The 25,885-nt window shown below is 39.6% G+C and overlaps 1 long non-coding RNA gene across 1 annotated transcript; it reads right to left on the bottom strand.

The window, feature by feature from the left end:
• Positions 1 to 4,307: 4,307 nt before the first annotated feature.
• Positions 4,308 to 6,498, bottom strand: LOC131227733 (uncharacterized). The gene is made up of 3 exons (XR_009162470.1): positions 6,384 to 6,498; positions 4,989 to 5,068; positions 4,308 to 4,812 (listed from the first exon to the last, which is right to left on the bottom strand). It is a non-coding gene; the product is annotated as an uncharacterized LOC131227733 (long non-coding RNA).
• Between the last annotated feature and the right edge of the window lie 19,387 nt (positions 6,499 to 25,885).

Below are 25,885 nucleotides of genomic sequence, written 5' to 3'. Positions count from 1 at the left end.
ATTATATGCAAAGGACTGCAAGTTCTATCCCACATTTCTTTTTGGTAACTGTATGATTTGAATCATGGGTATTATGTTATTTCATTATATGATATATGTTCTAATTTGGTATGTTGTTTGTAATAGTCATGTATCGGCATGCAAATGTCGACATTGCGAATGTATCAGGATGTTGGCAATGACGAAGCGCATTTATTATTTGAAGGGCTAGAAAAAATCTCCGCGATTAGCATTGTCAAGCCTCATGAAGGGCAGAAGGCCATGTGGCAACATGAAGAGGTAATGGTGTCGTTACAAGTTATCAACGCTAGGTATACCTAATTCTATAATTTCTATATATTGATATCTTATCTTGCCAAACATGGACAGGCATACGTACCAATCAATCACAGCAACAGTCATTGGTACCTGATGGTCATCCACCCTTGAGACCGAGAAATCATTATACTTGACAGTTTATACTCGAGGGCACTCAGTCGATACAGGTAACATATCGAGCTGATAAAGGAGGCCTTGCATATATTATTTTACGCCACATGAGATATGTCTGTGTTAGAAGGAAATGCTTGGACGGTCAGAGAAGATACCTCTATACCAAAGTAGACGAACGGATATGACTGTGACATTTTTGTCATGAAATATATCGACATTTTGTGCAGCGATCAAATTTTGTCAGGGAGAGACTTGCAACAATTCACTTCTAGCTTTAGGGAGTCAATAGCCTATGATTGCCTGAGTGACCTCAAAATATGATATATTTGTCTTAGGCATGAGAGGAATCGAAAAATTTTGCAAAATGTTGTAAGCTGTTGTAAATGATGTATTGTAAAACATTCATAATGAAATGATGTAAATGATGTGTTGTATATTTTGTCATAATTTTATAGCAAATGATGTATTCATAATAGTGATTTCATTATGAATGGTGAAGACATCATTTTGCAGTAAATGATATCTTCTCTTCATGGTCATTTCCAAGCATTTCACGATCAATTCACTTGATGTCACGGTCATTACCATGCATTTCATGGTCAATCACGGCGATTCCGTTTCATTTCACGATCATTTCCATGGATTTCACGGTCATTTCCATTCACTTCACGGTCATTTCTACGCATTTCACGGTCAATTCGCTTCACTTCACAGTCATTTCCATGCATTTCATAGTCATTCCCGGCGATTCTTTGTTGATTCACGGTCATTTCCATGCATTTCACAGTCAATTCCCTTCACTTCACGGTTATTTCCACGCATTTCACGGTCAACTCGCTTCACTCCACCATCATTTCCCTGCATTTCATGGTAATTCCCGGCGATTTCATGTTGATTCACGTTCATTTCCATGCATTTCACGGTCAATTCCCTTCACTTCACGGTCATTTTCACGCATTTCATGGTCAATTCGCTTCACTTCACGTTCATTTCCATGCATTTCACGGTCATTCCCGGCGATTCCATGTTGATTCACGGTCATTTCCCTGCATTTCACGGTCAATTCGCTTCACTTCACGGTCATTTCCACACATTTCATGGTCAATTCGCTTCACTTCACGGTCATTTCCACACATTTCACGGTCATTCCTGGCGATTCCGTGTTGATTCACGGTCATTTCCATGCATTTCATGGTCAATTCCTTTCACTTCACAGTCATTTCCACGCATTTCACGGTCATTTTGCTTCACTTTACAGTCATTTCCATGCATTTCATGGTCATTCTCGACGATTTCGTGTAGATTCACGGTCATTTCCATGCATTTCACGGTCAATTCCCTTCACTTCACGGTCATTTCTAAGCATTTCACGGTCAATACGCTTTACTTCACAGTCATTTCCATGCATTTCATGGTCAATTCCCTTCACTTCACGGTCATTTCCATGCATTTCACAGCCAATTCGCTTCACTTCGCGTTCATTTTCATGCATTTCACAATCATTCCCGGCGATTCCGTGTTGATTCATGGTCATTTCTAAGCATTTCATGGTCAATTCCCTTCACTTCACAGTCATTTCCACGCATTTCACGGTCAATTCGCTTCACTTCACCATCATTTTCATGCATTTCACGGTCATTCCCGACGATTCCATGTTGATTCACAGTCATTTCCATGCATTTCACGGTCAATTCCCTTCACTTCACGGTCATTTCCACACATTTCACGGTCAATTTGCTTCACTTCACGGTCATTTCCATGCATTTCACGATCAATTCCCTTCACTTCACGGTCATTTTCACACATTTTATTGTCAATTCGCTTCACTTCACGGTCATTTCCATGCATTTCACGGTCATTCCCGGCGATTCTGTGTTGATTCACGGTCAGTTCCCTTCACTTCACGGTCATTTCCATGCATTTCACAGTCAATTCGCTTCACTTCATGGTCATTTCCATGCATTTCACGGTCAATCTCGATGATTCCGTTTCATTTCACGATCATTTCCATGCATTTCACGGTCATTTCCCTTCACTTCACGGTCATTTCCATGCATTTCACGGTCAATCCCCTTCAAGGTCGTTTCCATGCACTTCTTGGTCAATCTCGGTGATTCCTTTTCACTTCACGGTCATTTTCATGCATTTCAGAGTCATTTCCCTTCACTTCGTGGTCATTTCCATGCATTTCACGGTCAATCTTGGCGATTTCATTTCAATTCACGGTCATTTTCATGCATTTCATGGTCATTTCCCTTCACTTCACGGTCATTTCCACGCATTTCATGGTCATTCCGGGCGATTCCGTTTCATTTGACGGTCATTTCCATGCTGGTTAAATTAATTCAGTCTTATCTTTGTGGTGGTTAAATTAATTCGGTCATTTATTTGTTACATAATTTGCCGTGAAATGGTAGAAGCTATTTCCCATAAGAGGTTTCCTGGAAGAGCAAGAGATGTAAAAGGGCTATTTTCCACCGGATGGTTCTAAAGGGGAGACGGGCCGGTCTTCATCTGCAGTCTTGAAATCACTTGGCTTGCAGAAAAAAGACAAGAAGCGGTTGCCGTGTGATCTGGGGGAATAACAAGCGTGGTTACTGGTTATCTTGTAAACAGTTAGGGCTTGTTTGGCTAATGGTATTAAGTTGTACTAAATGGGATTACATTACTAATCCCACTTTGAAATACAAAATGTCATGTTTGGAAGGAGTGTGAGATGGGATTAAAATTAACTCTGTTGGCTTTGGAAAATGTGCCTATCCCACAGATGATGAATTTTTAATTCATCCATGTTCAATCCAAATGCAATGTAAAAGTAAATCCTAGGATTTACTTTTTAATGTTTACATTTCAAACATGGTGTTCGAAAACATGGGATGCACTCAATCCAGGGACAATACATTATACATGCATTTATTGTAACTTTTACAATTCCATTCACCTTAACCCTAGCTAATGCGGCTAGCCAAATAGGCCCTTAGAGGGCAATTAAAATGCATTTATTTTCCATCCAATCTATTCATAAGGTCACAAAGACCTGGATGAATAGGAAAAACAAATTTCATAATGATCCAAAACTTCTGTGACCCCTAAAAGGGTTTGAATGGTAGACGTTCAAAGAAGCATGGTAATGTTTTATGCTACAGGCAGACCTTTAGCTAGGGATTATAACCGTAGCTACAGAGTCCTCCCCCAATAATCAAAGCCGGATCGGCGTGGGCTCGCCGAACTGGTGGCCCTCGCCACTTGCTCGCCTGTCCGGCGGCCCCACGCCGACTAGCCCAATAGATACAGATTATAACCGTTTGCTAAATATACATGATTCGTACCTATAGCAGCTTCCCCCAATAATCGAACACGGATTGGCGTGGGCTCCCCGAACTGGTTCCCCCCGCCACTTGCTGACCTGTCTAGCGCGGCCACACTGATCTGCGGACCTCCTATGGCTACGGATTATAGCCGTAGCTATAGTTTTAGCCGATCTGCAGAACTTCCTCGAGTCCAATCTGACACCTAGAAGTTCACTTTTAAGGATATTGATCTACTGAAAAAACAAGGCTCCAAAGCATTGAATGACCTTCCTTAATTGTCAATTTGGATTGCTTTCAGCATTAAAGAAGAGCAAAGTTTCATCTGCAATCTGAAGGTCACAAACCAATTGAATTTCATGATCAAATTTCAATCTCCAATACATCCTAATTGAATGTTATGATTATAGGCTGAATATTACAATTTAAGAACCTAATAATATATTTTTCACTTGCATTAAGCACTAATAAGAGGGATATTTGAGTACAGACTATGTTCAGTAGTGGATTTTTCAAAATGTAAACAGTGCCAAAAGAAATTTTGAGAGAGTTTTTTTTTTTGGGTGTTGTCGGGGTTCATAGCCTATTCTACAATGTCTCTTATTCCAAGTAGAAAATGTTTCCATAGCCATATAAAAACCAAAACAAAATGACTGGTAGAAATCAATATACAAGTTGAGAGTCCCATCCTCAACAGGAGATGTGGTGTAAGTCCCATGGTTACTAATGTCACACTTCAAACAATCAGCTAACCACTTAGAGATACCAACAGTTATCATGCAATAGATCGGTGCTGCTGAAGCAATTCATATGGTATGGGTCCATCAAAGATAAAAGTGACGGATTATTAACTAGAAGTTGCTAGACCACTGCAAAATACCAACTGTTCTTCAGCTAAGAATACCTACAAGGAAAAAAACGACTTGCCGATGATTCTTGTCAGATGCCAGTTGTGCTAGAGTAAAGCCTGTGTTGTCTGTCACCATCAAATCCTCTTTCTTCCCTGCTTGAACTAGCATTGTACATGCCTCAAGGTTTCCCCTGATAGCAGCCTAATGAAGAGTGGTACAACCTAATGGCATATGGATGGAAAAAAGCATAAGGAATTATTTGTCCATGCAAAAATAATATGAACAAGATGGAATAGCAATTTACTTCTGCAAGACAAGATCACATAAGTTTAATACCTTTTCAAACAACAAAAGGCAAATTCACTAGGAAACATTTTAAAGATGAAGGATTGATTACCTTCTTTATCTTGTCGCCCCCTATAAGCATCCAGGAATAATAGAAGGCAAATACAATCGGCGAAGCCTTTATAAGCAGCCCTACAAATTTGGAGAATGAACAGAATTAGAATCAATTAACCTTTTTTTTTTTTCTTTTTTTTTTTTTTTTTTACACACGCACACACACCCCCACACACTCACGCTAGTGGAATTTCACCACCTATGGGCACTCGAACCCTTGACTAGGAGTTGAAACTCCTGAGAGTCTACCACCCAAGCAAGAGTAACCTGTTGAAAGGAACAAGTCCTAGAACTTTGTAATGACCACAACTAGTAGTCATGCTGAATAATGATGTCACTTCTAAGGGCAATTAATTCTAGAAGATCATATTCATGCTGTGAGCATTTTCAATTTTCAATCTTCTTGTGGTGAGACTCCACAAGAATTGATCCTTTTTCTATCTTCCTTCGCTTACATGCTGTTTGTGTGTGAATCAGATGAAATCTGTCCAGGCTATTAAAATCTGGGAAAACAACAAAACACACATTCCTTGTGATATTCTTGGACAGGAATGAAGTTCAAACTGCTTTTAGCTTTTATCTCCATCAACCTTTGGTACCACAGAAAGCTTTCCATGGGTAAGTAGTTTTTTCTTTTTTCCTTTTCCTTTCCCCAGTTACCAAAATCTTTTTGATTACCAGATCCCAACTATAACCCTAATTTCAATCTCCCCCAAATTGAGCCCCCAAAACCCTAAAAACCTTAAACCTCGCAAACTCTAAACCCCTGATTTTGCTAAACCCTATCTCCCCCAAAAACCCTAACCTTAAACCTCCCAAACTGTAAAACCATATTTTTGCCAATTCCCCAACATTTCTCCATCCTCCATTCCAACCCATTTACCCTAAACCTAGAAGTTTATTTTTGTGTTTCCTATGATTGGAAATCTTCTCTAGAAGTTTGACTCTTCTAAAACCTAGGGGCTAGGGAACCCTTCAAATTGAGCTTTGCTCCTACTACAAGGATGTTTAGACTTGCTAAAATTTTAAAGCAGACACTTCCTTGCTCCCAAACCTGACTCTGTTGTAGCTTCGCTTCATGCTTCATTTAACTATAAGTGAGAGTCCTTTAGTTTCTTTCAGGATGAGATTCCACAAGAACCAGCCCCTTCTCTTTCTTTGCTTCTATACTGTTTGTGTGTGGATTGGATGAAAACCAGAGAACTCAAAGGTGGATCTAGAATCTGTCCATGGAATGAAATAAGGAAAAACTAAAAGAGTTTGTTCCCACTACTATTCTTGGATGAAGAATTTAGGACTATTTTTTTGCTTTGTATCACCATCAGCATGTCACACTAATGAACGTTTTAGAATGTGCAAATCATAAATGCAGACAAGGTAAGCAATTTAATACCAATAGAGAAGACTTCTTCCATCATTATCAGGCACATCTAGATCAACATTCCATCTTGTGACAACATGATAAAGAAAAGCTGTCTGACCATACTGTGCTCCAACATGAGTCGTCTGCAATCAGGTGAACTTTGATCAAAATACAAAGAAGAAACTCAAGCACAGATGTGTTACTAGGTGAAGAATCCTTTATTCAAAGAGAACATTAATATGGATATTGAAATAAGCAAAAAAATACTATAGCAGGGAAATCAAAAGATACATTCTACCACTAGCACTGATGAGAACATTGAAATAAGTAGAAAAATATTGCAGCAAGCAAATCAAAAGATACATTCTACCGCCATCAACAATCAAAATTAGCACTGAACTCTATTTTAAGCAAATAACTCCAATAGAGTAAATCCTGTGGTCGGGACAATTCATATATACATGGCTTCTTCTAAGCAGGGAACAAATCACATCTCGACTTGTTTGTGGGAATGGGATCAGCGAGGAGAGGGGCAGACTTCAAGTCCATTGGATCCTGCTCAAGTTCTATGCTTTCGTGCTAAAACAAACGCGTGCTATTAAAAGCTGGTTGAAAATGAGATTGTCAGATTGTAATACTCAAATGGAATATGTATCAAACTCTTTTATCTATGAAAAACTATCTCTTCGATGTTTTCTTGTCACTGCTGATATGTGTGCAGTCCATCAAATGCAGGCTGCTTGAAAATGACGGTCACAAATGTGTTAAAAGAAGAACAGTAGCAAAATGTGGTTTGAGCATCCAAGTGTGGAATTCTCCAGATAAAGGGTGGAAATGATCTAAAAACTCATATGAATGAAATACCTTCTTATTTTCAGAGCTATAATGCTTTTATGTCAGGTGATTGAACATTTGTACATGGAAGCCCTCCGCATAATACAAATGAAATAACTACAATTAACTCCTTGTAGCATGTCTATATACATATAACATATCTATATAACATAAACAAATCACAAATAACAAAAAGAAAAGAAAATAAAAAATAACATGAGATGGATTTGCAACTGTTGCCAGCCTAAATGTTCACATGCTAAAAATTCTGTGGCAGATCATTAATAAGATTCCATAGTTGGTCACCTGTAACTCACGAGAAAATAAAGATTCCATTGTTTGTCACCTGAATTAGCAAAGCACACCTCCAATTGGTTCCCACTGAACATGCCATTGCATGCTATTGTTCCAACAACCTCTCTTTACAAATGGTATTGTTCCAACATTCATGTGTATCTAGATAATTACAATTTGTCTATGGATGCATATGTATGTACGAGGGCACATTAAACAAAAGAATGATTGTTGTGAAAAAAGTACATTGAAGCCTAGTATGCGGAAATATTCATACAAATGCAAATAAAAAAGATAGAAAAGTTCATAACCTGTAAGAAGCTGCACTTTTCCTAGGAGGTACCTGTCTAACTCAAAAAAGTTAGCATAATGAATTTGTATTAGATGGTTAGATTACAAATAAAAGGTACAAAATTAGTTAGCTTTTCATACGACATTGGTGCAGAAATGATGAGGACATAATTAACCCAACACACATAATCCAATACTGCACAAGGTAAACTAAAGTGGAAACAATTTCATTTATAATATGAGATTGTACATTGTTCCCATTCACACCTAACCAAGTGAAAAACATAATTAACCCATCTACTAACTAGTAAACTACTAGGTGGAAATGATCCACTTCTTACAACACAATAAACACAATGCACATAACCACAAACATGGCTTCACCTGAGACCTAATGGTCCTATGAATCAGTTGGATGGGGTGCTGCTCCATCCTTTTGAACACAGCATAACACTTCCTTCAGGGTGCGGAAGATCTTCTGGTTCCATTGCTCTTGTTCGGTCTTTTGGGTCTTTATTTCAGCCCTTATATCAGTTAATTCAGACCGAACCGAGGCCAACTCCTCTTCCACCCGACTGAACCGCTCATGTATAAGCGGGGGGGCCACAAAATCTTCATCGATGTCTTTGTCATTATCTTCCTCATCCTCCTCTTCTTCTTCTTCTTCATCTTCCCCATCTTCTTCATCCCCAAATTCTTCAATACTACCCCGGGGCTGATTAGAGGTTTTTTCAATACGATTTATGGTATCCTCGGTGATCACCTTAATCGGGTATGGGACCTCGACTGGGTGGTTGAGTTTGTACTGACGTGCCAACTTACAAATTAGACGACCAAAAGGAAGTGATAATTTTTCACGCTTTCCTAACGCGGCCTTCACAATTTGTCTCAGCACAAGGGTGGGGATACATACCTTTTCTCCTTGCCCCACTTGGTAGAGGAATTCTACCATATACTGAGAAACCTCAGAACGGTTGCTGGATCTCGGGTACACGTTATACGTGCATATGTATTGGAGTACGCGGTAGTCTCGTTTCAAATTTCTGGCCTTGATGCTGGTACCTCTTCTCCATTCGACGAGTTTTATACACAAGTGGAGAGCGCGCTCGTCCCGTGCCCCCTTATCTCTTAGGTTACTCTCCTTGATGTGCATATTGCCGAGCTCCATACCGAGTAGGGTAGCGATGGATTTCACACCAATGTCGTACGTTTGTTTGCCAAGGCTAACTTTGAATCCAAGAGGTTTGATCTTGGCATCAACAATTCGTGCGTAGAATGCTCGCACTAGATTTTCACTCGCGACCTGTGTTGCTTCAAACATCGCTCCCCAACCATTATGTACGATGCGGTTGATCAAATCGTATGTGTCAAAGATGTTATTATCCACATTTGCCTCGAACACGACCCTTCGATCCTTAAATCTCCCGATTTCAATGCCAGGCGGGACGAGTCGCTCGGGGGAAGAACGTGGGTCGAATTGTCTCTTCGACCTCTTCTCGAGGATCGGTCCCGCATTATCATCATCAGGTTTGCTGAACTTCTATCATGGCTTGGTCTCGCTTGCTCGCTAGGTTTTCCCTTCGATCTTGTCCCACGGCTTGGCCCAGCTTGACCGGGGGTCGCTCTTACCAAGGTAACGGTGAAGAAGGAAGAGAGGGTTGCAAGGAGGTTCATCTTTCTTCCTTGGTAGGTGATGGAGATGGAAGATGAGTTTTCGATGTGCAATAGAAGAAGGGTTTTGGGTGTTCGACGTGGGCTGGGTACAGATGCGTGCAAGAGACGATTGGTTTTCGTTGTGCAAGAGAATAAGGGTTTTGGGTGTGCAGATGGGTTGTGGGCGTGCAATGCAGGATAAGTTTTCGTTGTGCAAGGGGAGTGTGCAAGAGATGATGGGTTTGGGGCGTGCAAGGGAAGATGGGTTTGTGGTGTGCAAAGGAGGGAGGGATACAAATGAAAATCCGATTTGGGAGGAGAAATGAGAGAGAATGGGGAATGAAGAGCATAAAAGGTGAGAGAATGGGCCCCACACGTGTTACAGGGCCCCCACTCAAATGGGGCTCCGGCGTGGGCTCGCCAAACTGGTGGACAGACTGGCGTGGGCGCCCCACTTGCTGGACTTCCGAGCGGGAGCACGCCGGTGTAGCATGTCAGCCCCCCCTGTTGTTGGTTGTTCGGCGTGGGCTCGCCGAACCAGTGGCGCCCACGCCACTCCTTGGACATCCCGATAAATCCCCCCTTTTCACTGGTTTTGATATATTTTTTTCTTTTTATGCAATTTGATATATTTTTATCTTATTTATTTTAGTTTTTTTTTGTGTGTGTTAGCTTGTTAGTACACCCAATGTCAGTTCACACTTCATTGTTAGCCACCCCCACTAGGGAATCGATACCAAGACCTCAGTGTTGAGACGAGGTATCTTTCACTTGGTCTACCACTTAATTTCCTGGATCAGGGTGTCATTTTCTCTCTCCCATGTTAGTGGTGTGCATGCCCTCCAAACCAATGCAAGTTAATGCTAGCGTTTTCTATTTTATAACCCGAAACTTCAAATCAACGTAGATTACCTTGCATTAGTTTTTTAGAGTTGAGAACGGTCTCCTACATGCAAGGTATTTAATAGCACGTATTGTTGAAATTACCTAACGGCCAATGGATAACAATTGTTATACACCATGCCTAAGTAACATATTGTTTCTAGTGGATTCTGGTTTATTTGTGTTGAACATAATGAGAGATACTTTGCTAACAATCATTAGTGTCCTGGTAAGGTGTTCAAATAGTATAATTGGATGTTATCTCATGGGCCATTATTCTTCTAAATAGCGGCAAGATCATAAACTAGTCTATACTCTCAGAAGCCTGTACGTTACAATCTAATATTCAGCTCTTCAAAGATTATCTGAGAATATAAGAAAAGGCACTTGAAATGATATGCAATGTCTGAGGCTTTTCATCGAATATATGGATTACAATACATTATTCGTAATGGTCTCTCAGAGATAAATCATTTAAATAAAACAACACAACAAATTTTGAAGCTTAAATCGCGGCTCATGAACGTTACCTGCACTCTCAGTGGTCGAGTTTAGGTAACCTAGGGTTAATAGCAAAAGCAAATCCTAACGAAACATCAAGTGCCAATAATCAAGTAAATATCCAAGCACAAGACCAAAATATTATCTAAGCAGGCAAGTTGTCCCAACCATGCATACACAGTCCATTGAAGAGCCTTGTTGATCATTTGGGCCCTACTAGGGAGAAATGGAGGGGAGTTCAGATTCTTACCTTGGATCAGAGGTAGCTTCTATGGTGATAGGGTCGAGATTTCCGACAATGCACCCACACACACTCCTTCCATCACTTTCTTTATCTTCTCTCTCCTCTATCGCTCTCTTTTTTCTAGAGTTGTTGTAGGAGTAAGTGAGAGAGAGAGGTTAAAGGGTTTTATACCCTAGTTTTAGGTGAGTTGGCCCTGGGTTCCGCTGATTCATCCAAATGGCCATGTGGGACCCATTTCCAGTCACCGTTTTTTGATTAAGGGTCAGATCTAGCCGCCCTATTACAGGGACATACCTTCAATATTCAATGTGTAAATTTATATGAAATCTAATCACCGAAATGCCCCAATTCACTGTCCCAATTGGCAGGGCCATTTGTTTAAAAAGCACAAAATTTTATTTCAAGGCTAGGGTGATTTGCATTTTATAAGTGCCGACTCGATTCGTTCATTTCGAGGTGTGGTCCGAATCTGTCATCCGTGATGTACCACAAGCCCAGTGAGCCCCATGACCTCCCATTCAGTCGGATTTTTTTGAGCTTTATTGGGTGATGCACAGCCCAAAAAGACAGTCGCTAACTACAATTTGCGCAGACCGGCTCTATGGCCTACGTTTGGCCCAATAAAACCAAAGTCCAGAGGGATGCTGCCTTGTGCCTCTCTTTTAATGGTATAATGATTTGAAGACCAGCAAGATAAATCAATCAAACCATCCCTCGGATCAAGCCTCCCAAGACTACCGTGAAATGCACGGAAATGACCGTGAAGTGAAGGGAATTAGCCGTGAAATGCATGGAAATGACCGTGAAGGGAATTGACCGTGAAATGCATGGAAATGACCATGAAGTGAAGGGAAATGACCATGAAATGCATGGAAATGACTGTGAAGTGAAGGGAAATGACTATGAAATGCATGGAAATGACCGTGAAATGAAATGGAATTGCCGGGATTGACCGTGAAATGCATGGAAATGGTCGTGAAATGAAACAGAATCACCGGGATTGACCGTGAAATGCATGGAAATGACCGTGAAGTGAAGGGGATAGACCGTGAAATGCATGAAAATGACCGTGAAATGAAATGGAATCACCGGGATTGACCGTGAAATGCATGGAAATGACCGTGAAGTGAAGGGGATTGACCGTGAAGTGAAGGGAAATGACCGTGAAATCATGGAAATGATTGTGAAGTGAAGCGAATTGACCGTGAAATGCATGGAAATGACCGTGAATTGAAGGGAAATGACCGTGAAATGCATTGAAATGACCGTGAAATGAAACAGAATCGCCGGAAATGACTGTGAAATGCATGGAAATGGCCGTGAAATGAAGGGAAATGACTGTGAAATGCATGTAAATGACCATGAAATGAAATGGAATCGCCGGGAATGACCATGAAATGCATGGAAATGACCATGAAGTGAAGGGAAATGACCGTGAAATGCATGAAAATGACTGTGAAGTGAAGGGAAATGACCGTGAAATGCATGGAAATGACTGTAAAATGAAACAGATTCGCCGGGAATGATCGTGAAATGCATGGAAATGACCGTGAAGTGAAGGGAAATGATCGTGAAATGCATGAAAATGACGGTGAAGTGAAACGGAATCGCAGGGATTGACCGTGAAATGTATGGAAATGATCGTGAAGTGAAGGGAATTGACCGTGAAATACATGAACATGATAGTGAAGTGAAAGGAATTGACCGTGAAATGTATGGAAATGACCATGAATCCAAACGGAATCGCCGGGATTGACCGTCAAATGCATGGAGATGACCGTGAAGTGAAGGGAAATGACCGTGAAGTGAAAGGAATTGACCGTGAAATGCATGGAAATGACCGTGAATTCCAAACGGAATTGTCGGAATTGGCTGTGAAATGCGTGGAAATGACCGTGAAGTGAAGGGAATTGACAGTGAAATGCATGGAAATGACCATGAATCCAAACAGAATCGCCAGGAATGACCGTGAAATACATGGAAATGACCGTGAAGTGAAGCGATTGACCGTGAAATGCGTGGAAATGACCATGAAGTGAAGGGAATTGACCGTGAAACGCATGGAAATGACTGTGAATCCAAACGGAATCGCTGGGAATGACCGTGAAATGCATGGAAATGACTGTAAAGTGAAGCGAATTGACCGTGAAATGCGTGGAAATGACCATGAAGGGAAGAGAAGTGATCGCGAAATGCATGGAAATGACCGTGAATCCAAACGGAATTGCCTGAATTGGCCGTGAAATGCATGGAAATGACCGTGAAGTGAAGCAAATTGACAGTGAAATGCATGGAAATGACCATGAAATGAAACGGGATAGCCGGAATTGACCGTGAAGTGATGAGAATTGACCGTGAAATGCATGGAAATGACCGTGAAGTAAAGGGAATTGACCATGAAATGCATGGAAATGATCGTGAAATGAAACGGAATCGCCGAAATTGACAATGAAACATAACCCAATATAGTTTTATTCAGCCCTTTTGCAATCAACCTATCCTTCGAATCAACCCTCCCGAGGCTATCATGATTAAAGAAAGAAGTTGGACTGAAATGCATGACTTGGAAATTTTTTGCATTCCAAGATTACTGTAAACCTCGCACAATCTACTCCGACCGTGCTTAGGCAGCGATTCAGTTTATGCTTTCAGATCCACTCGGTTTATGCTTACCATGCTGTTCACATCAAAATATCATTTGTACCTGTATGGGACCAAAGACCATGTCATTTAAAGTGTGTTTAAACTGAAAATGATTGATTTTGCCACTGTATAAAATTTGCATCTTGATTTGGTCACACGAACACCATGAAAAGATCTTAGAGAGTAAAGGGAGAAGTGAAAAAAGTTTATTTTAGACGAATTCCAAATACCCATATCATTTTATTAAATTATTTCCTTAATTAATCTTTTGAAGTGAAGGGAATTGACCATGAAGTGAAGGAAATTTTTTGTAATACATGGAAATGACCGTGAAGTGAAAGGAATTTACCATGGAGTGAATGTATTTAATTACTTTCACAATTTCAAAGAAAGCAACAGATGTATTCAATATACAACAGTCACAGTCGTATTACAAAAAATGCACTTCAAATTACATTGTTTCGGAGGTATTGGAAATTTGCAACTCCGACGAATATGCCCTGTTTGTTTGCAACGTCCGCATATTTTTGTTGTTCATTCCTCTCCACGGGAAAGGATCCGTGCCTTCTTTGGTCTTCCAGCTGACATCATCTGTAGCGGAGGCTGGATTCTTGAACAATACTCCTTGAATCTAGGAGAAATTTCCCATTGACTTTTGTCCCGTGCTGGGTACACGTGATCAGGTAATTCCTCGCCGTGTACAACGGGGAGCAATACGAATAATAAGGAAGATTGTAGTTTATACATGCTGAAAGAACATGAAAACAAGGTAATCCCTTTACTTCAAACTCACGACATGTACATGAAAGCTCATTGAGCTTAATGGTATCATTATAGTCTCCCACAATATAGTATTCATCTCGAAAAATTGCGTGGCAATGAACATCTCGTGCCTTCGGTATGAGATCCTTTAATTGTTTCTCGGCCCATGGTGTCAACGGTTCAACGAATAATGATGCTGATTCTCTTCTTTTATAGAACATCTCTTGAATTTTTAATCTGACCGTCTCTATTAGCATAGTCAGCGGATATTCTCGTGCTTCTTTGAATGGAGCATTAACACACTCAACTATGTTTGTAGTGACCAAATTGAATCTTTTTCCTAGGAAGTGTGAAGATGCCCACTTTTCATAACCTATTTCCCTCAGCCATGCATGTACTGGGGGGTTGGCAAGTTCGATATCATGCATTAACTTATCAAACTCAGCCCTCGTACAAGTCTTTACAACTTACCAGTAGTAGATTTCTAACAACTTGTCTTTGAATGTGTACACTAAGTTTCGGTATATATGGTACGCGCAATACCCATGGATTGCTGCTTGAAAGACCTGTGGAACTTCTTTCATTAGACCTTTATGACGGTTTGATATGATCAGAAGACCAGGTAGATTCCCTAATGAATCGCTGAGGTATATAAGGAACCAGTTCCAACTGCTGCTGTTCTCTGATTCTCCGATACCAAAAGTGACTGAAAAGATATGATTTTTGCCATCCAAAGTTGTAGCAACAAGTAGAACACCCTTGTACTTACCTTTTAGATGCGTCCCATCAACGGCCAAGACCCTTTACAGAGATGTTTGAAAACTTCTAACACACTATCCGAGTGCAACAAAACATCTCTCAAACCTCATCATCTGTTGATTAACAAGCAGGGAAGTCAGTGTCCTCAGGTTTGCCGTCCTCAACTCATGCAAGTACATCGGGAGTTCTTTATAAGAGTCTTCATAAGACCCCATTACGCGATCGATTGCAATCTCTTTAGCACATCATGTCTTCCTATAGCTAATAAGAATATTATACTTCTCTTGCATTGCGAATATTATGTCCTTTGGCCTTAACCCCATGCGCTGCTCAATGCGATTGACAACCAATTCACTGGCCAGCTTACTACTTGCTTGTCGATGATCGCTCTTCATCCATGACATTCCTCAAGTATGTATGGATTTGTAGGTCTTAGTCTTAAATATCCCCACATCATTCACCCTAGATGCGTGTACCCTCAATTCACACTTATCTTCTATATATGCCATGGTGAATTTCTTGGATGTGGAATACAACACCTTGTATTGAAAGTTGTTGCGAATTGCAAATTGACTTAAAATATACTAACACCGGCTCTTGTCCTTTAACGTTTGGCCAACGGCTATATCAATCAGGTCATTAAGTGGACACGAATATAGTTACAGGTCTGCATTGGTGAAACTAGCATCCTAGAAAGGCACAATGGGAAGCCTAGTGGTGAAGTCCAATATTTGAGCCTGCTCAGGCAATGGAATGTGGCTTCCACTTACATTTCCAGTGTTGGATGTTGATGGCAAATCTACTCTCGTAAATAAAGGTGATGCCGTATATTCACTTCTAAGGTTCACGTCAGCCGACACTCTCACTTGACTTGTCATCAAGTTTGATGTATGAACTTGACTTGTCATGAAGTTTATGTATGAGCTGGCTCGGGTACCGGAGTGTTGCTTAGAGGAACATGTGAATGTGAACACTTATATTCGTAATTCAAGATATGTTCCTCACCGAAACTTCCTACTGCCAGGGCGTCATGTTCAAACCCACTGTAACCCACCGGGTCTTCGAGTACTGCTTCATTAACGCGCTGCATTGTCTCGATGAATAAAGGGATGTAGTGATCTGGGTGCTTCAGCTGTGATGTCAAGAACATTCTCACATCTTCATCGTCTTCAATTACAGCTGGAGGGACTGATTTGTTTTTGCAAAGATACAATACTCTCAACCTTATATCGTAATCCTTAGGTCTACTCTTCGCAATTTTGTACATTTTCGATAGAAGCTGTTCATATGAAATGTCAATGCCTACAGCTGTAGGTTTTGATTCTCCACCCTTGTACGTATAACGGTCATTTTCGCAAACTAACTCCCCATCATATGAGCATATGATGATTACCGAAGCCATTTCCTGAAAACAAACACAATAGTATAACTCGTTTAGTATTCACATGTATATGGTGGATTTGACCGAGTAGTAGGAAATCCACCATTGTACTAGCTCAAATATGACGGGCTTATTGGTCACATTTTCAAAGTTCTAAATTACAGGGATGTATGCCACTCAGTTCGCGATGATTTTCACTCACTTCACAGTCAATTTTACTCACAACTAGGGTAGGTTCGCTCACTTTGCGATGAGTTTCCCTTCACTTCTCGGTCCTGAAGTGATTGAAAATGATTGTAAAGTGAGTGAACTTTAGGGCTTGTTTGATTTTTGGGCTCACTTGTAATTACCATGTAAATGGGTAATAATTATTTACCTATATAATTACCACATCTTTCCCAATGTAGATGTGACAACTTACTTTTTAAACACTTAAATAGATATATTTGCAAAATTAATGTGGGGCCCACCATGATGTATGTGATTTACATGTATGATGGAAAATCAAACAGGCCCTAGGGGAATTGAATTGACCATGAAGTGAAGGGGAAATGGCGGAATTGACCGTGAAAAGTGAATGGAATTGACCGTGAAATGCATGAAAATAACTGTGAAGTGAAGGGATTGATCGTGAAATGAAGGGAAATGATCGCGAAATAAAGGGAATTGATCGTGAAGTGCATCGAAATGACCGTGAAATGAATGGAAATGACTGTGCAGTGAAGGGAAATGACTGTGAAATTCATGGAATTGAAGGGGATTGACCGTGAAATGAATTGGATTGACCGTGAAGTGAAGGGAATTGACCATGAATTGCATGAAAATGACCATGAAGTGAAGGGGGAGTTGACCGTGAAGTGAAGGGAATTGACCATGAAATGCATGGAAATGACTGTGAGGTGAAGGGAATTGACCATGAAATGCATGGAAATGACCGTGAAATGAAACAGAATCGCTGAAATTTGACCACTGAAATGCATGGAAATGACCGTGAAGTGAAGGGAATTGACTGTGAAATGCATGAAAATGATCGTGAAGTGAAGGGAATTGACCGTGAAATGCATGGAAATGACCGTGAAATGAAACGGAATTGCCAGAATTGATCACGAAATGCAGGGAAATGATCGTGAAGTGAAGGGAATTGACCGCGAAGTGAAGGGAATTGACCGTGTAGTAAAGGGAAATGACCGTGAAATGCATGGAATTAATCGTGAAGTGAAGGGAATTGACTGTGAAATGAATGGAAATGACCGTGAAGTGAAGGGAATTGACTGTGAAATGCATGGAATTGACTGTGAAGTGAAGGGAATTGACCATGAAATGCATTGAATTAAACATGAAGTGAAGGGAAATGACAGTGAAATGCATGGAATTGACCATAATGTGAAGGGAATTGACCACGAAATGAATTGAATTGACCGTGAAATGAATGGAATTGACCGTGAAATGAATATCTTGTTGGAAATTTGAATCGTAGTGATAACAATTCACAATTTCAGGGTCTATTTGGTTTTCTAGCTCAAGTGTAATTACCTTGTAAATGAGTAATCATTATTTACCAAGGTTATTACCTACATCTTTCCCAATGCTGACTTGACCACTTACTTTTTACATAAATCGAGGAATTTGTAAAATAAATATGGGGCCCACCATAATGTGTGTGGCTTATCCACACCGCCCATTCATTATGCCAAATGAATTTAAGGCATGAGCCCAAAAATTAGGAAATCCAAAGGTCAAGTGGACCACACCACACGAAATCATGAGAATTGAATGCCTACCATTAAAAACTTGTTGAGGCCCTTAGAAATTTTAGATCAGGCTTATATTTATTTTTTTCACTTTTCCATGTCCATGTGACCCTATGAACGGGTTAGATGGTGAATAAACCTCAATGCGGGCCCAGTAAAAGAATCAATTTTCAATAGTGGACAAATTAAGTCCATTATTTCCTTTCATGTGGGCCAATTGAACATTAGATCTTCCTAATTTTTTTGGATCAAGCCTCAAAATATTCTAATAAAACAGATGGACGATACGGATATATTACATACATTATAGTGGGGCCAACGGATTTAAGTCAACATTTTTGGACCGGTTTTCTAGGTGAAATTACTCACTCATTTCCATACAAGTGAAAAAAAATGTAATAATCACTTCTTTACAGCGATTTACCTGAATTATGGAAAACCAAACAGGCCCTCAAAGAAAGCAACATATGTATTCAATATATAACATTCACAATTATATTACAAAAAATGCACTACAAATTCACCATCGTATTACAGAAATGCACTACAATTTGACGGTAAAATGCGTGAAAATAACCAAGTAGTGCATGAAGTTGACCGATCAATTCAGTATATTGACTGGGAAGTAAGTGAAATTGACCACGAAACTTCGTCAAATTGGATAGTCACGTAAAATTGACTTAGCAATGCATGATATTAACCACGTGAAATTGACCACGATCTTCTAGGTAAACACTTAAGAATTTACCTAGAATTTAAACTTCAAGGTAATTGATCGTGAACTCCAATCACTCCCTAAGACTCAGTGAAATCCTTGTTCGAGGAAAAGAATAAGAGTGCGTTGATGTGAAACACGTCCTTTGGAGAAAGGTCTTCAAGATTTCACGTTTATCAATGCATTCGCGTTCTCTCATAAAAAGAATGCACTTTGGCTTGAGGAGAATGTAACAGGGAAGATGTAATGTGATAGTATGATGAAGATGATATGAAGATTTAGTGAAGAAAATAGGTGAAAATAAGAAATAGGGTTGATAGAGATGAGTCCCGGGTGTGTTTTTGGGCGTAAAGGAGAGAATGGACTGAAATTGAAAAAGGAGGGGCATTTTCAACCTTTGGGAAGGCGTCTGTACAGCTGGGGCTTATTCAGGTAAGGTAAAATGAGGTGGGTTTCGTCGGGTAAATGGGCCATAAATGGGTCATACAGTTGTAAATTTCTCAAAGGGTATGAGCCAAAATTGAAGTATATTCAAAGCTCAGGTGGACCACACCAAAGGAAACAACCGAATAACTACGTCTACATTATAGTGATGTTTATTTGTCATCTAATCAGTTTATAAAGTTAAAAGGCATGGATGAAAGAAAACCACAAATAGCAGCTTCATCCAAAACCTTTGTGGCCCCGAGAAGTTTTCAAAGGCAGCAGGCGTTCAATACCTACTCTTTTTATTTTTTTTAAAATAAAAATAAAAAAATTCGATGCGGTCCATTTGAGCCTAAATTAGCTGGTAAGGTGGACCGACGGCTTGGATAACACACATACATAATAATAATAATAATAATAATGATTATCACGGGTGAGTTTATTCAATACGCAGCACTGTTCCCGGGACACGGACGCAGATTTGGAAACGGATAGGCAACTCCCCTGCCACTAGCTCGGTGCTCTGCAGGCCCCACTATGACGTACTTATTTTATCCATGCCGTTCATTAATTTTTAAGGATCATTTTAGGGCTTGACACAAAAAATGAGGTAGATATAACTCTCAAGTGGACCACACCACAGGAAAACAATAGTAATTGGATATCCATCATTAAAATCCTCCAAAGGCACATTGTACTGTTTATTTGACATCCAATCTGTTAATAGGTCAGACAGACCTAAATGAAGGGAAAAAAAATAAAATCAGCTTGTTCCAAAACTTTTATGAAACTTTTATGACCCACAAAATGTTTTTAATGGTGGAAGTTCAATAAACATTGTTTCCTATAATGTGGTCCACTTGAGATTGGAACATAAATAATTTTTGGTCTCATGCTATAAAGTTATCTAGAAAAATATATAGACCGCATGGATGAAATACATACATCATTTTGGGGCCCACCGAGCACCGACCAACAGCCATTGGGTAGTGGCAGGGGAGTAGCCAATCCGTGTCCCGCGGATTTACCGTGAACAGCGCTGGAACGTTATGTGGGGCCACCGTGATGTTCGTGAGAAATCCACCCCGTCCATCCGTTTTGAAAGCACATTTTAACATGTATAATAAAAAACAAGATGGATCCAAAACCCAAGTAGGCCACACGAGAGGAAACATCTGGGATTCAGTTATCACCGTTGAAACGTTCATATGGACGCAAAAGTTCTGTATCAGAATAAATTTTTCGTGTTTTCACTTCATCCCAGTGAGAATAACCTTATTAGAATGTTGGTAAATTTTAAGTACTTTCTCAATCCGGTGAGATTGGGATTTAAAAAAACAAAAAACAAAGAACAAAAAACCCATGATTACTCTTTTTTTTTTTTCCCTGGAATTAATTATGCCTTGCCCAAATCTTTCATTTAAAAACTAGCAACAATGACTCCGAGGAAGAGAGTTGTTACCATGAATAGACTCAATTGAGTGTCATAAACGAATGCAAAAGTACTAAGATGGAAAGTCAGAGAAAATGGAACAGACTTGAAAGCGCTTTTGAAGATCATCAATGTCTCGAAATCAATGTCTCTTCGAAGCATGTCCTCTCTAAAAACTGCCTGCAACAGCAAACCAACAAATGAATAATTTTTTTGTTACTTAGTGAAATTACACGCCAAGCAACATGCAAGAGTGTTAAGCCTCAAGCAACTCTGAATGGGTGAGAATACAACCTCCAGATAAAAAAATTTAGATACATATCTTGTGCAGGACCACATTGTGAGCATGTTCAGTGGGTAAAGTCCACATTACAATGTTGACTCATGGGAAAAATGCAGGATAGAGGAGTCCAAATTAAGAATGATGAACACTAGTCTACTCATGGACTAGTGTCGAAAGCAGTGCCTGCAGAGTCCAAAGCATGTTGGCTTGTGAGACAATTTCAAAAAGCACATCTAGGTGCATTTTTTAGAATGTCTGGCATAATGAAGTTGATATGCTATATTTACAGCACTAGACTTCACTACTTACCAGTGCACCATGTTCCCCTTGAAGTATGATATGCTTCTTCTTTATTTTCTGCAAATTTTCATCATATTTTCTTTCAATTTCCCCAAAAAGTGTGTTAGCCTATTTTGGTTCAAATAATATAGAAAAATGAATGATAATCCAAAGTACATGAAGATTAACTGAGCAATTTAAAAATGGAGCAGACCTTTTCTTTCTCAGTATTAACGATCTCTAGCTTCTCCACCTCTTACTTCCATCTTATGTCATTAATTGCCTAATCAAATTCATCGAGTTCCCAAACTAAAACAAATCTGCCGTAAGTAAATAAAATGTGGTGAAAATGGAAAAAAAAATGTTACTTGATCATTCCGCTGAGAAATTTCCTTTAAATGCTTTGTCAACTCCAACTGCTTTCCTTCTAGCATTAAATCGTATTGTTTTCTTGCTTCTATTAGTGTGTTTTCAGCCATGGCAAGTGACGCCTGAATCTGAAGACAGGTCCAATAGTTGAGCAAAAATTCAGTGAATACTAGTAACTAGAAGAAGAAGAAGAAGAAGAAGAATAAGAAGAAGAAGAATCAATTAGTTATAAGTTATTTTTTAGCCACTGCTCTTTCCTCATCTAACAGCTTCTGCTTCTCCTCAAATTGCATATGAAGACGTTCCTTCAGATCTAGAATTTCACACAGCTGGATGACTTGGTTCTCCAAAGAATCAACATGTTGGTCTTGTTTTGAAATCTCTTTTTCAAGAGCTTCAATCTCCTCTGCTTTCCCTTCTATTGTTGAAATTTTCAGCAACAAATCTTGCTGGGAAGTTCAACAATATGGGTTTCGAGCATGAATATAACATCCTATTGTTCATAATCAGTAACAGAAAACAGCAACGCAGCAACAAACCATTTGATTATCAGTTAGGCTTGAGGCTTATGACATAAGTTTAACTTTCTCCTCCAGCTTACTAACCGGCATCTCTAACCCGATCTTTTGTTCTGTATTGAAACTTTCTCCTCCAACTTAGTAACCAACATCTCTAACTCCATCTTTTTTTCTGTACTGTAGCTTTCTCCTCCTACCGATATGATCTCCTCCCAAAACCCGTCCCATACTAGGCATCCAAATCAGTGCAACTTTATAGCCTATAACAAACTAAACATACCCAAATGAACTGTCCACTTACAGCCTTAACCTGCCCATACATCCCACCCCATGATTCTCTAAATTCAGCTTAGCTTACCAACCCAGTCCATAATCTCTGACATGACCTTAATTTCTTGTAGAAGACTCACGGCTTCTGCAAAATTTTAATCTTTAATACCGATTTGTTGGATGTAGGCCAGTGGGGCCCAGTTGTGAGCAATCACTAGAGGGTGGGTCCCATATGGTTAGGCTTCTTCCGGCTTTGTCCTTTCAGTTGAGATTTCAAATTCATTTTTGAATTTGATTTTGGATAAGAGATAGGGAGAAGACCGGATAATCTGGTCTCATCCCATCTCCTTCCTTTCCTATAAAAGGGATAGCTTTTCTCTTGTAAAAAGCACTAAAGAATATGAAATATTGAGGGTTTACAGAGAGATATAGTGTGTACTATAATTTGTCCATTTTGACTTGTCCTTGGGACGATCTAATTCATAGATCGTGGTCCGGGACCACTTATACCGTAAGATCAGAGGTGTGAATAGATCCGTCTGCTCCAGTAGTAGATAGGCGGGCCATTGGAGCGTCAATCTTCTGCTTTGTGAGGGTTTCAAAACTCGTGTAGACCGTTAGATCTTGAGGGCTCACCTTCCGCGCTTCCCAACAGTGGTATCAGAGCATTCAACGGCGGATCTTTGATTATTTTCATCTAAAAAGGTAAGTGACTCCTTTTTTTTTATTGGATTCCTAATTATAGCTTTCGAATGATATATGTATGTGTTATATTTGGACTTGAGATGGGACTGCTGTACGCCCATCATGAGGATGGGCCATATACAAAATTGAATAGATATTGTGGATGACACCCTTGTATCATCCACATGGGTCATGTACAAAATTAAATAGAAATTATAGAATTATGTTTATAATTAGCCGTTCATTTTGTACATGACCCTATGATCAAATTGTCCCTTCAACGTCCATGTATATCATCCACCATATTTTATTCTTAGCCGCTCACCAAACGTCCATCGTGATGTACATTTCTAGCTGCTGGTTACGTATCTCATTACATTATAGCTGTTGTACACGTGGGAACCTAATCAGCTGATGTGCATTTTACCAGCATTAGTTGTTGTATTGAAATACAACACTACCAGCAAAAGAGGCGGATGAGGAATGAATAAGAGTTGTTGTATTGAACTCCCGGTCCTTACTCTTGCCCGCATGGTAGACTCCCAGGAGTTTCAACTCCGGGTCAAGGGTTTGAGTGCCCATAGGTGGTGAAATTCCACTAGTGTGAGTGTGTGGGGTGTGTGTGCGTGTGTTAAAAAAAAAGAAAAAAAAGAAAAAAAAAAAGAGTTGTTGTATTGAAATACCAACATTGCTGTGCTGTATTACTGTGCTGTATTATACAACACTACTAGCAATAGAAACGGATGAGGTATGAACAAGAGTTGTTGTATTGAAATACAACACTACTAGCAATAGAAGCGGATGGGCTGATGTTCATCATATATGTTATATTCAGGTCAGCCACTCATGTGGGTCTGATTACATGATATAAGTTGTATCCAAACTGTCCATCCTCTTGGGGAGCTCGATTTTAGACTTAATCATTACAAACATGTGGCTAAGACTATAATGTTTGCACGCATTGTACACGTGGCAAACATGCCGACTTCATCACCTACTAACATGGCCTTGGTCACTAGATGATCCTAATACTGATTTCACCTGTTTGTATTTGACCCACTTAACCATATGGCCGGACCTTTGATGATTAAGATGTGATATTTCAATCCCATTAGTTGGATATTATAGATTGGCTTGAATGTATCCACGTGTATATAAATACTGTGCACACGTGTCATTTATGTGGGCCAATTCAAATCATACATCCATTTGGAGACTTCGTGATCAGCAAGTCCTGTTTGCCTGATCACAGGGTATTTGTTATATCCAAACTTCCATCAATTGAAAGTATCCAAGTTATCAATCATGATATCGATTAGCGATAGCATGTTGCACACGTGTACAAGATCTGGACCATTTATCTATGAAGCCTTACCTTAGATAGGCCATACCCCAAAAGCTATAGTTATATAATTCTAGCCAAGTGAATGACACGTGGATGGATGGAGATGGATTTTTTGCCTTCCAACTAGTGGGCTTATCTTCATGGGCAAAATTGTTGGTTTAAGTGTTTTTCAACCTTAGGCCATCCAAGCACTAACCAATGGGTAGACGTTCTGGATCCATCGCCTCACCTGCCAGGTTTCAAATACTAAAGGCGCACGTCTGCAAGATAATGACAGCTTGTCTCATCTTACGGGGGCTCGGACATGTGACATGATGACACAGACTCTACTTCGTCACCACCAGGGGAGGTAGACACGGATTGCCTGGTTCACGTAGTGGGAAGCTGTGTGGGGAACACAGATATGCGTGTGACAAATCCACTCCGTCCATAGGTTTTGCAATAGAACAAAATTATATATATATATATATATATATATATATATATATATATATATAAAACAAACGGATGAATGGAGTAAATAAAATCTACTTTCAAAATAAGTGATATTGAGATCATCAGTGATTGAAACGATCATAAACCATGATGATCAATGTTGATGAAATGATCCATCATCAACAATGATCATTAATGATAATGATCGGATCTATCTCTAATGGTCATGATTACTAGTGATGATAGAACTCTCTTTATGGCTATGCTCTTTATTATTATTTTTTCTGATGATAATGTTTATATACGCGTGGTATTATTAAGCTTGATGTGATTAGATCTAAGCCCTCCTTATTTTTCATTGGAAAATATAAAAAAACTTAGTGCTTGGATACTCTCTATAAATAAAGGTTGTGCATAACCTGAGTGGGAGTTTATTCTCATCCACCAAATGATGCATGCAACCAAGTAATGGAAGGTTGCACGTTATACAATTGTAATTTTATAAAAGCATCAATTCCATCTTAAATTGAGAACTTGATTGTTTTACACCGCCCATTTGGGTATGTGGACTTTCAGATCTCGTTAAGATGTGTTGACTACTTTTACACTCTGAAATTTTGTATAACACGTACAAATGTTGGTGATTAGTGTCAATACCTTAGATTATAACTAAGTAGTGATACCAATGCAATGTAGACATGGCCACCAAAGCGTTAATCGCTGAACAGCCGAAATGATAACATTTCGACGGTAACAACTACGAAAACTGGTCCCACATGGT

This window comes from Magnolia sinica, chromosome 15 (genome assembly GCF_029962835.1).
Source record: "Magnolia sinica isolate HGM2019 chromosome 15, MsV1, whole genome shotgun sequence".
NCBI classification, from domain to species: domain Eukaryota; kingdom Viridiplantae; phylum Streptophyta; class Magnoliopsida; order Magnoliales; family Magnoliaceae; genus Magnolia; species Magnolia sinica.
This window is presented reverse-complemented; position numbering and strand designations above follow the sequence as displayed.